Source organism: Dasypus novemcinctus, chromosome 22, assembly GCF_030445035.2.
Source record: "Dasypus novemcinctus isolate mDasNov1 chromosome 22, mDasNov1.1.hap2, whole genome shotgun sequence".
NCBI classification, from domain to species: domain Eukaryota; kingdom Metazoa; phylum Chordata; class Mammalia; order Cingulata; family Dasypodidae; genus Dasypus; species Dasypus novemcinctus.
In genome coordinates this window covers 6,210,952-6,222,027 of record NC_080694.1, presented here as the reverse complement: position 1 = coordinate 6,222,027, position 11,076 = coordinate 6,210,952, and the positions used below count along the sequence as shown (strand labels likewise).

The following is an 11,076-nucleotide window of genomic DNA, read 5'->3' as shown; positions in this document are numbered from 1 at the left end:
AGGAAGGAAGGAATTACAGAATAAAAGAGGGAGAAAAGAAAGAAGAAAGGAAAAGGAAAGCATAGAAATTTGTGGTAGGATATTGTATTCAGAAAAGGAGAACTGGAGGCATAAATATGTGGAGGGGAGCCATTTTCAGAATTATTTCAGGACTGCCATAGACTGTGATTATGAATAACAAAACAATTCCAGATAATTTTCTATTCTGAATCTGTATGTCAATAAGAATGTTGTCATCATCCACGCTATACACTTAATTCTTAAGTGACCAGAGACCACCACAATTTGACAAATCCTATAATGGTCCTACTCTGAACTCCACAAGTAAATATTTAATTAGTGTGGAGCAACAGAATGCTTACCGACAAGTTATGAATATTTATGCATTCCCATTTTAATTACAGATGCCCTAAAAATCAAATGTACTTCCAGAAATAAAAATTCAAAAACTATTCTTGTGACAACGCTAAAAATGTTGGTAGACTGCAGTTTATTTGGAAACACTGTCAGTGATTGTAAAAAATACAGAATTTGCTCCCATATATAACAAGACAATACAAAATTGATAGTGTAAACTGAAACATTGAGATAAGTATTTCTAAACTACTCATTTACTACGCATAAAATTTTGAAGTTGTGCACTCTTAACATGCCACATTGTTGAATTCTGTTGATTAGAAATAGGAAAATAGAGGTGTTTCTTTATTTTGAAAAGAAGTTCACATTAATTAAAACTATCAAAATCAAGAAATCGTTTTGAAAGTTTTATCGCTATCATCTTTCCTAATGGTGTCTGCACGTTCTTGTTTCTCAGCCTGTAGATGAGAAGATTCAAGATGGGGGATAATACTGTGTAAAGCAAAGATATAAACAATTTCAGTGAAAAAGATCTGAAATTTTTTGCAAAATATGTAGGACTCCTGGAAAACAGAAACAGCATCACCACGATGAGGTGGGGCAGACACGCTGAAACAGTTTTTTGTCTTCTCTTTACAGATGGGATTCCTAGAACAGTGGTAAAAATGTGAACATAAGAAACAGCCATTAAAATGAAACACACAAAAACAAAACAACAGCTAAAAATAAAAAATGCATCTTTTAAAATATGCTCTCCAGAGCAGAAAACTGTAAGCGGTGATGGAATATTACAGAAGAACTGATGGACTATGTTGGACTCACAGAAATTGACACTGAACGTACCTACTACATGAGTGGAGACATAAACACATCCACTGAGCCATTATGCTGTCGCCACCTGCACACAGACACCTCTGTGCATAATGCCATCATAGTGCAGAGGGCGGTAGATGGCAGCATAGCGGTCATAGGACATCACGATAAGGAGGGCAAACTCTGTGCCACCAAAACCAAAAGCAAGAAAAACTTGCATGGCTCATCCTAGGAAGGAGATGGAATGACTATTGGTCAGAGAGCTCATGATGGATTTAGGGGCAGTGACAGAGATGTAGTAGATATCAAGCCAGGACAAATTCTTCAGGAAAAATTACATGGCAAGTTGGAGATGCTGGTCAGTGATGGTGGCAATGATAATGAGGAGGTTCCCCATCATTCTTCCCAGCTAAATGAGAAAGAGTGTGGCATACAGTCTCTGTAGCATCCAGTCATTAGGGAATCCTATGAGCAAGAATTCCATTATGGTGGTCAAGTTGATAAATTTCTCAGGCATGCTGATTCTTCAGAGTGAAAATAGAAAAACAAAGCACAATATTCTTATTCAGAGCTCTCCACCTTTTCTCTTCTGCTACTTCCTTAATGCTCTTCTGTTTTGAATGGTGTGCTTAGAGTTATCAGTCGACTGTGGAGTAATTCTAACATGTGGAATTGATTTCCTTTTAAAATATATAGAAAGAGTAATAATAATATTGTGAACTTTAATAAATCTGCCTATGAGCTGGGCATGAACACAGAATTGCTGTATCACTTACTGTGCCTTTGGACTCTGGAAGGCAGAAGTAATGGTTCTGAGCATATTCTGAATATCCAAGGGCTAAATTTCTTTACTAAAATGATCAACAAAATATGTTCTCCTTTTCATACAAAGTTTTCTTTTCTTTCTTTCTTAAAATTCCTTCGATATTTGTGGACTCTTCTTGGCCTCCAGCAGAAAATATTTCAATTTCCTAAGAATAGGGAAATGCCCTATACTTTCAAGAGCTGTGTAAAATGTTACAGTGAAATAAAATGACAAAATAAAGAAAATATATATTGGTATATAAATCGGGCAAGTGTATATGTAAAAATTCTATAAGTGTGTGTTGAGTTGTGTAAATGTGTGTGCACATGTAAGTATTTGTAAAAATTTATGCAATTAGATAATTATATGTGAATGATATGTGTATCTGTGTACTTATATTTGAGAGTGCTATTGGAAAACTTTCCATATATCAGATCTAATCCCTCTCTTCACTTTTCCAAAAACAATATTGGACCTTACTCTAGGAGCTACAGTGGTGGAATTAATATTTCAATTACCAAGTGAAAATATCAGAGTGAGAACATCAGAATCTGATCCAATTTTTTTTCTGGCTTGTATAGGGAAAATATTATGTATCTGGTCAATGTAATAAATAAAGAGAAATTAGGAGAAATCAGTTTGTTGGAAACTGACTTGGCAAAATGTACTGAACTGAATTGATTTGACAATAGTCCTAACTACCAAGCATGGTGTCATCTCTGAGTATTTCATCATCCTTATTTTGAGGAAAAAGGAGCAGATGGAATAAACCAACCTGTACAGTATATTTTTAAAATGTAGCATGTCCTTTCCTAGCCTTCTGCTCTCATTTGGACTAAAAGCATGTGGGAAGCCCAGGGTGTAAGGAAGCTGTCCCTCATCATGGACTGAAACTGGTTCACCATGTAGAAATCAGAAGTCTTTCAATTCCATACCTCCCTTAAAGGCATTCTTTATGCAGTGTAAATCTGGAGGCAGAGATTAGAATAGTACTATCTATATTCATACTCACAACTTCTTGAGAAATTGGTTCTGGATCAACAGGATTTTATCATTTTACTTGTGTGCTTTCTAGATGCCAATTCAGCACCAAACTGCATTTTCTTTAAGTGTTTAGATCTAAAATATCATAAGATGTATGCATTTCCTGGAGTCCCAAATGGCTGGATCTAACAAACTAGGATCTAACTTGCCAAAAATTGAGTCCAATGGCTTGCTTTCCTGTAAAATGATGGACAGCTGGGGATTTTAAGCCAATGAAGCCCAGATTTTCAAACCAGTGCTGTGATGGTTAAATTTGTATGTCACCTGAACTATGTGATGGTGTCCAGTAGTTTGGTGAAGCAAGCACTGGCCTGATTGTATTTTGAGGACTTAAATTATCAATAAGTTGACTTCATCTCCGGATAGTTATATCTACATTCAACTGAGGAGATTGCTTTCACAAAGAGAGATGTCTTGTACAATCTGTTGAAATCCTTTATAGGAGAAGTGATGATTTCATCAATTCAGCCAGGCAGATTTTTCTGGGAATTTCAACAGAAACCTTCATCAGACTACCCAGCTGTGGCATCCCCTCAAGAATTTACACTTTCGCAGTCCCACAGCCACACGAGCCAGTTCTTGTCAAAAAAATTTCATAATACACACACACACACACACAAACATATATATACATCCCGACAGTTCTGCTTCCCTAGAGAATCCTGACTAATACAAGTGACATGTCATACATAGGGATTTATGTGAATCACATTGAATAAATAGGAACCATATCAGTTGTTTTTCTTATTTGGATAGTAAATTGTTATGGCCATTGTATTAGGAACTTTTTCAAGAACTGAATTCAGATGGAGGTATGCTCTATATTCAGTAATTATACATATCTGAGTGCTTTAGTTATCTTTTTTTCTTTTTATACATAAAATTATATTAAAATATTCTCTATAAAAATTATTTAAAAGTTAAATATAAAACATAATAGGAGAGCTGATATGGCTTAGTGTTTGAGCACCAATTGGGTTCAATCCCTGGCACCAGTACCTAAAACTATTTTTTTTTAAAAAGTAATAAAATTGTAATCTTTAACCCCATAATAAATATAATATATTGCATTGCAATGGTCAAAATCACCAATTAAAAAGCAGAAACTGTCAGAATTGATTTTTAAAAATGATTCAACCATATGATATAAACAAAGAGACAAAAATCATTTCAAATATAATTCTAAAGATAGGATAAAAAGTAAAAGTAAGAAAATTATACTATGCAAATCCTAATTTTAAAATGCTGATATAGTTCTATTATTTTTACAAATAAACTAAAAGAATAGAGGAACTGTGACAGGATAAAATGATCAGTGTACAAAAAAGACATAATCTTAGATGACAGCAGAAAAACAGATGAAGTAGAAAGTATCACAATTGAAAGTAGAAATAAAGAAATCTCCAATTACAATTAGAGTTTTCAACACTCCTTTCTCAGCAATTGCTAGTAGAAAGAACATCTACAAAGACAGAAAAGCTGAACAATGTCACTGACTAACTGTATCTAAGTGACATTGCTAAAACATCCCACCTAACAACTGCAGAAATCACATTCCTTTCAAATTTACATAGACTATCCATAAGTGTAGAACATGCTCTGGTTAGTAAAAAAAAACCTTAATAAATTTTAAAAAGTTAAAATTATATGAAGTATGTTATTTTATTTAACAATAATGAAATTGAACTTAAATAAAAAATGGAAAGATAAGAAATACTCTATACAATTCAAAATTAAATTACCAATTTCTAAAAAGTCCATTTGTCCCAGAGAAATTGTTTTGATTTGAACTTAAGTGAAAACACAACTGCACAATTTGTGTAATGCAGCCAAGTAAGTGATTAGAGGCCTTTTGGGGGAGTGTTACAGATTATTAATTTTATTTTTAAAGAAATTTTCTATTACATAAATGTTACATCAAAAATATAAGGATTCCCCTATGCCTCAACCCCTCCCCTCCCACATTTTCCCTATTAACATCTTTCGTAACTGTGGTACATTTGTTAGAAGTGATGAAACATATTGAGGAATTGCTACTAACCATGGTCTATAGTTTACATTATAATTTACACTTTGCTCAGTACAGTTTTATAGGTTTTGACAAAATGTATAGTGGCCTCTATCCATCATTTCGGTGTTATGCAGAATAATTCCCATGTCCCCAAATGCCCCATGTTACACTTATTCTTCCCTCTCCTTTCCCTCAGAACCTCTGATGATCACTATGTTTGTATCAGTGTTACAAGTTCTTCCATTATTAGAATAATAAGCTCACTTTAGTCCATAATTATACCCCCCCTTATGTTTGTTCATTCCTCAGTCTTGAGGATTTGGGGATGGTGATGCTCACTCTGTTCCCAATTGAGAGGGGGCTTAGATGCCATGGGGCAGATGGATGAATCCATCTAGTTTGCAGTTGTAGTTACTCTGTTTTATGGGATGGACGTTGTCCATCATCCTTTTGTTAGTTGTCCTGGGTAAGTCCGATGAAATGGAAAGTACGTGTTGGCTACAACAATGTTGGCCTTACTAGCATATTAACATCTGTAAGATTTAAGTCTCTGGGCCACATACTTAATGGGTATAGTGTGAATTATAGGTTCAAATAAAAGAGGCATAAGACCCAAGTGTAGGAAAATTATGAATCTAACTCTCATACATTGGGGGATAGATTATCATATATTCCAAGATAAGACACACTGACAGCGTGCTAAATTCCTGGGATTGTCTGACCTGCTTTTACTGTCTAGATACATCTAGAGCCTTCAAGAGTCCCCATGCCTGAGGTATTGTTTACTGTGGCAGTAAACCTCTGGAATAAGCTCCCAATTCACTATGGAATTACATAGCCACAAAAACTCATTTGTATTTAATATATCCCCCTTTTCATCAAGTTATTTTTCCAAATGCATTGCTGGTGGGCACTTGACAATAATCCCTTGGTGCCAAGGAGGCTTATCCCCAAGAGTCATGTCCCATGCCAGGGGGAAGGTAGTAAGTTTGTACACTGAGTTTGGCTTAGAGAAAGGCCACAGTAGAGCAACAAGGAGGCTTTCAGGAGTTAACTTTTGGGCAATATAAAATATTAGGTTAAGTTTCAATTTCACAAAAATAAGGTTCATAAGTACAAGCATCAAAATCAATGGCCTGGTGTATTGATCTGTCCTCTTTCACTAGCAACTGCCCTTGTACTCTAGGGGTTCTTACAGCTCTATTGGAGAATGTAGCAGGACTCTCCAGGATGTGAACTGAATAGTCCTTTGGTTATTCCATTCAACAAGACAACACACCATGGCCACTTGAACACATTCATATTTCATAGAGGTATGCCCCAGATGCACCCCTCCCAAATATCCCCACCCCACTGACATCCTGTACCAGTAAGCTTCCCCTGACAATATCATGCTCATTCTGTAATTTAAAACATATCCAAAAACAAAGACAAAAAATAAAATGAGAAAAAAATTTTGCCTTGTGTCTTCATCACTATAAAATCTGTTATCTTTTATGTACAGTAACAATTTCTTCTGCATATTACCCCAATGTCTTATTTTTTTCACTTTATTTTCAAAGAAGCTTTATATTATAGAAAAGTCACATAGAAAATATAGGGGATTCCCATATATGTCACCCCTCCCCTATTAAAAACACCTTACATGAGTATTGTACATTTGATACAATTGATGAACAAATATTGAAGCATTGCTACTTGACGTTGTGGATGGTTTTCATTTTACATCATACAATTTTATGGGTTTTGACAAAATGCATAATGTCCTGTATCTGTAATTATAAGATCATGAAAAATATTTTCAATGCCTTAAAAATGCCCTATATTCTATCTATTCCTCCCTTCTCTTCCCCTTGGAACCTATGATAACCCAAAGGTTCGATTTTTGAAGAATAATATTCACAGATACATGCATTAGTATTGAAGGTTTGACATATTGGTCTGTTTTCTTTTATTAGGCATTGTCCTGTTCTCCAGATATACTTGTGTCTCTAATTGAGAACATAGCAAGACTGTCCAGAAGGGGAGTTTATTTTTCTATTTATTGTCTGGGTCTCCACCAACTAAGATAAGCCCTATGACCAGATGAACACTTTCATATTCCATAGAAACATGTCCCAGGTGCACTCTCTATAAACTTCTTTCATAAATTTTCTGTGATCTTTCGATTGCTTACATGTGAGTAAATGCCATAAACATTACAGTTATTTATTTTTGGCAGTGTTTCCCATTTTTCTCCCTTTATATTTTAATTTCCTTTCATTTTTCTAGTTTTCACACTGTGGGGTAACTTTAAACATTGTTATATAAAATTCATATTCTTACATACATTAAAACTTGATTATATAATCAGGTTTTAATTTAACATAGCACTGTTATACAACATAAATTGATGAGAAGTAACATATTTCTCTCTACAAATTTGTCTTTATTTCCTTTGCCTGGAATCTAAATTCTAATCACCTGTTTATGAGTCTTAACATTGTGCTTACATATTCTGACTCCTTCCCAAGCTTAATTGTCTAATGGTAATCCAAAATTAAATGAATGTTTTCATATACCTCTATATTTAGTTTAAAATTTGCTACCTCTATGGATGGAAAAAATTGAAAAAGTATTGTAAAGGCATTATAATTTTCTAATATTATAGTTGAGATTTTATTTGTAAATATCTGTGATATGGCTTTTCTTCTCCCCAACTCGTCATCTTTCTCTATAAATTTAATAATTTGATATTTCAATTGATTGGAAAATTGCAAAGATAGTATAATTGTTTATTAAAAAATTGGAGTGAACAAATTCAGTTTCAAATGCTGAAATCATAAGACCCTGGGATGTTCAAAAGTACAGAGTAAGCAGTAATAAGCATTTGCTACAAGACTTTGTCATTTTTTATTGAAAGAAATTTAAACACTTCATTTTAGTTCTGTAATCTCTTTAAGATTTTTTTCTTTACCTTGAGATTGGCCACAGTATTCTTAGCTTTCTTCCCAAAATCATGAATTATTTTTCTTTATCTCTTCATTTTGTACTTTAATTAGCAAAATGTGGTGGAAAGTACGTGAACTTATGAACTATTGTCACTGGGTTAAGTGGTAAATAATATTTGTTCTTATCTTCATTAGAAGAAAACCCCTCAAAACCATCCATTCCTAAAGCATGCCCTTTTAAAGGTTATAAAATCTACATTCTCCAATATATTAAAAGAATTATATGCTGTGATCACTTTGGACTTATCCCTGGCATGTATGGTGGTTTCAATAACCATCCTAGGGTCTACAGGATGGAGAAATAGACTATGGATTAGAGCGGACTTCCTGATAGTCTACTATGGAACTATTGTGATTAGTAATGGAAGAAAATGTAGCACTGATGTGGAGAAAGTGGCCACAGTAGCTGCTGAGGGTAGGGAGAAGGAAGAAGAGATATGATGTGGGGCATTTTCAGGACTTGGAGTTGTCCTGGGTGGTACTGGAGGGACAGTTGCTGGACATTGTAGGTCCTGCCATGGCCCACTGGGTGGACTGGGGGAGAGTGTAAACTACAATGTAAACCACTATCCATGTGGTGCAGCAGTGCTCCAAAATGTATTCACCAATGCAGTGAATGTGCCACGATGATGAAAGAGGTTGTTGATGTAGGAGGAATGGGGTAAGGGTGGTGGGGAGTATATGGGGACCTCATATTTTTTTAATGTAACATTAAAAAAATAGAGGGAAAACTTTAAAAATAAAAGAAAATCAACTAGGTAACAAAACTGAAGAGAATGTGGCCTGGTCACATGACCAGGCACCAGCCCTGCACTAGCGATGGAGCTGGAAGAGGGGACTCCCTTGTAGACAGCTGCAGAAGTTGCCATTCTAGCTGGGTCTGCAGTTTCTTCACAAAATAATTGATGGCATTTGTGGCTGGGCTCATCCTCTCCAAAAGGATTATCACAATGCTTGGGATTCAACAGAATGGCTACATGTTCTGGAAGATATTACCAAATTTTTCAAAGCTGTAGTTAGTAAAGATTTATCTGATGAAGAACTAATTCAGCAGTTGAATTGGTTGAATTTGTTTCTTCAAGAAGCTACCTTGAAATGCTTGAAAAGCAGGAAAGATGAAATCAAACAGACTCTGCTAGGAGAAATAGTTGATATTTCCTCTGCACAGCTGCAGGATTTTGATTGGCTGTTAAAGCTTACACTTTCTAATGCCAAGATTGCTACATTACAAATGCCACTTTTAAAACCTTCATCTAGATGTAAAAGAAAATTGTGACGTTAAACCGTATTCTGTTGAAATGAGTAAAGAGAACCTGCAGAATCTAATAAATTCCTTGGAAGCAACTAATAAGGTGGTCCTGCAGTTGAAATAACTGGAAAGATGAATACCAGCACTCTCAGATTTTATTGCTACAATGATATGCAGAGCAAATACTGTGTGTTCAGAAAAGCTGCAACATATTTTGCTAAGCTAAGAAAGCAAAAGTGATGAGATTACAAAGATAAAAATTTATCAGCTTCCATAAAGAACAGGAAATTATATGGTTAACAGGAAATGCATAAAAAATGAAGTGAAGATGATAAAGCTATAGTAGCAGTTTATATTTTCATGACTGTTTTGTCTCATTTATTAAATATTTGACAAATCTTTGTAGATGACAGTTTCATTGAAAGCAAAAAGTATGTTCTAAAGTAATGTAACATATAAAGCACAAATATACTTGAATGTTGCTTAAAGAAGTAGATGAAAAGCAAGGCCATGTATACAGATATATAATCTTAATTTGTGGTATTTTTTTAAATAACTTTTTTAAAGAATTGATAGGCTGCATATATAACTCAGGATACCCCATATTGTTCATATTTCAAAGGAAAGATTATAAAGTACAAAATTAATACAAAATTTGTTAGAGAAAGAAGCTCTGCTTCAGACATGAACAAGGGCAAAATACTCTAAATTTGTGTGAACGATTCTGTGTTTGTAAATTCTAGAAATGAAAATCTTGTACCCAGGAAAGAATTAATATAATGCTGTAGCTTTTTTAGTTCTGTATCTGATTGGGTGAATATATTCTGATAAAAAGAATAGATGTCATTGTTTGGTGTATATATTACTATTCAAATTTAACAATTTTGGATGTTGACTTCATTGAAAAGTGAAACATCTTTAACTTCAGTTAATCTTAAAATCAGGTGTTCTAAACAAATAAAGAATATTATACTTTTAATAAAACAAATTGATGGAGAAAAGTAGAGAACAAAATCCTGAAGCATTTCTTGGTTAAAACACTTAGTGCACTGGTAATAGAGGGAAACTTACTCAACATGTTAAAGAGAACATAGGAAAAGCCCATAGCTAACATTCTACTTTATACCGAATGATCAGGAACAAGAGTGTGACCACTTTCACTGTTGTTATTCAAAGGTGTATTGGAAGTAGGGCCATAGCAATTAGGCAAGAAAAATAAGGCATCCAAGTAGGAAAAGAAAATTTAAGACATCACCTATTTGATGTCCTGGCCATAATCATGGAATATCCTGACAAATCCTCAACCAAACTGTAAACCTACTAGTTGAATTCAGCAAAGTGGCAATTTACAAGATTGACACAAAAATCAGAAATGTGTCTATACACAAATATTGAGCAGTCAGAAGAAAAATCTGAAAGAAAGCAACTGCCAATAGCAACAAAGGAATCAAATATCTAAGAATAAACCTAACCAAGGATATAAAGGAATTGTATACAGAAAAACTAAAATATTGTAAAAGGAAAAAAAAAGACTTACATAAAATGCAGAATGCTTGGTATTCATGGATTGAAAGAGTAAATATATTTAAGATGCCAATCCTACTTGCAACAGTTTATAGATTCAAAGCAATTCCAATCAAAATTCAACTTTTTTTGTAGAAATGGAATAGGTGAAAGTACATAAGAGCAAATTTGAACAGGATAAGAAAATATTTAGGGATGTTGAAAATAGAAGGTCTGAAATCACACAAATAGTAGAAAAGATAGATAAAAAATAGAAAAATTCCAGCAGGGAGTCAGCAAATTG

At 34.2% G+C, this 11,076-nt stretch overlaps 1 pseudogene; it reads left to right on the top strand.

The window, feature by feature from the left end:
* The first annotated feature begins 8,646 nt into the window (after positions 1-8,646).
* LOC101414377 (COMM domain-containing protein 8 pseudogene) lies at positions 8,647-9,497 on the top strand (annotated as a pseudogene).
* The last annotated feature ends 1,579 nt before the right edge of the window (positions 9,498-11,076 follow it).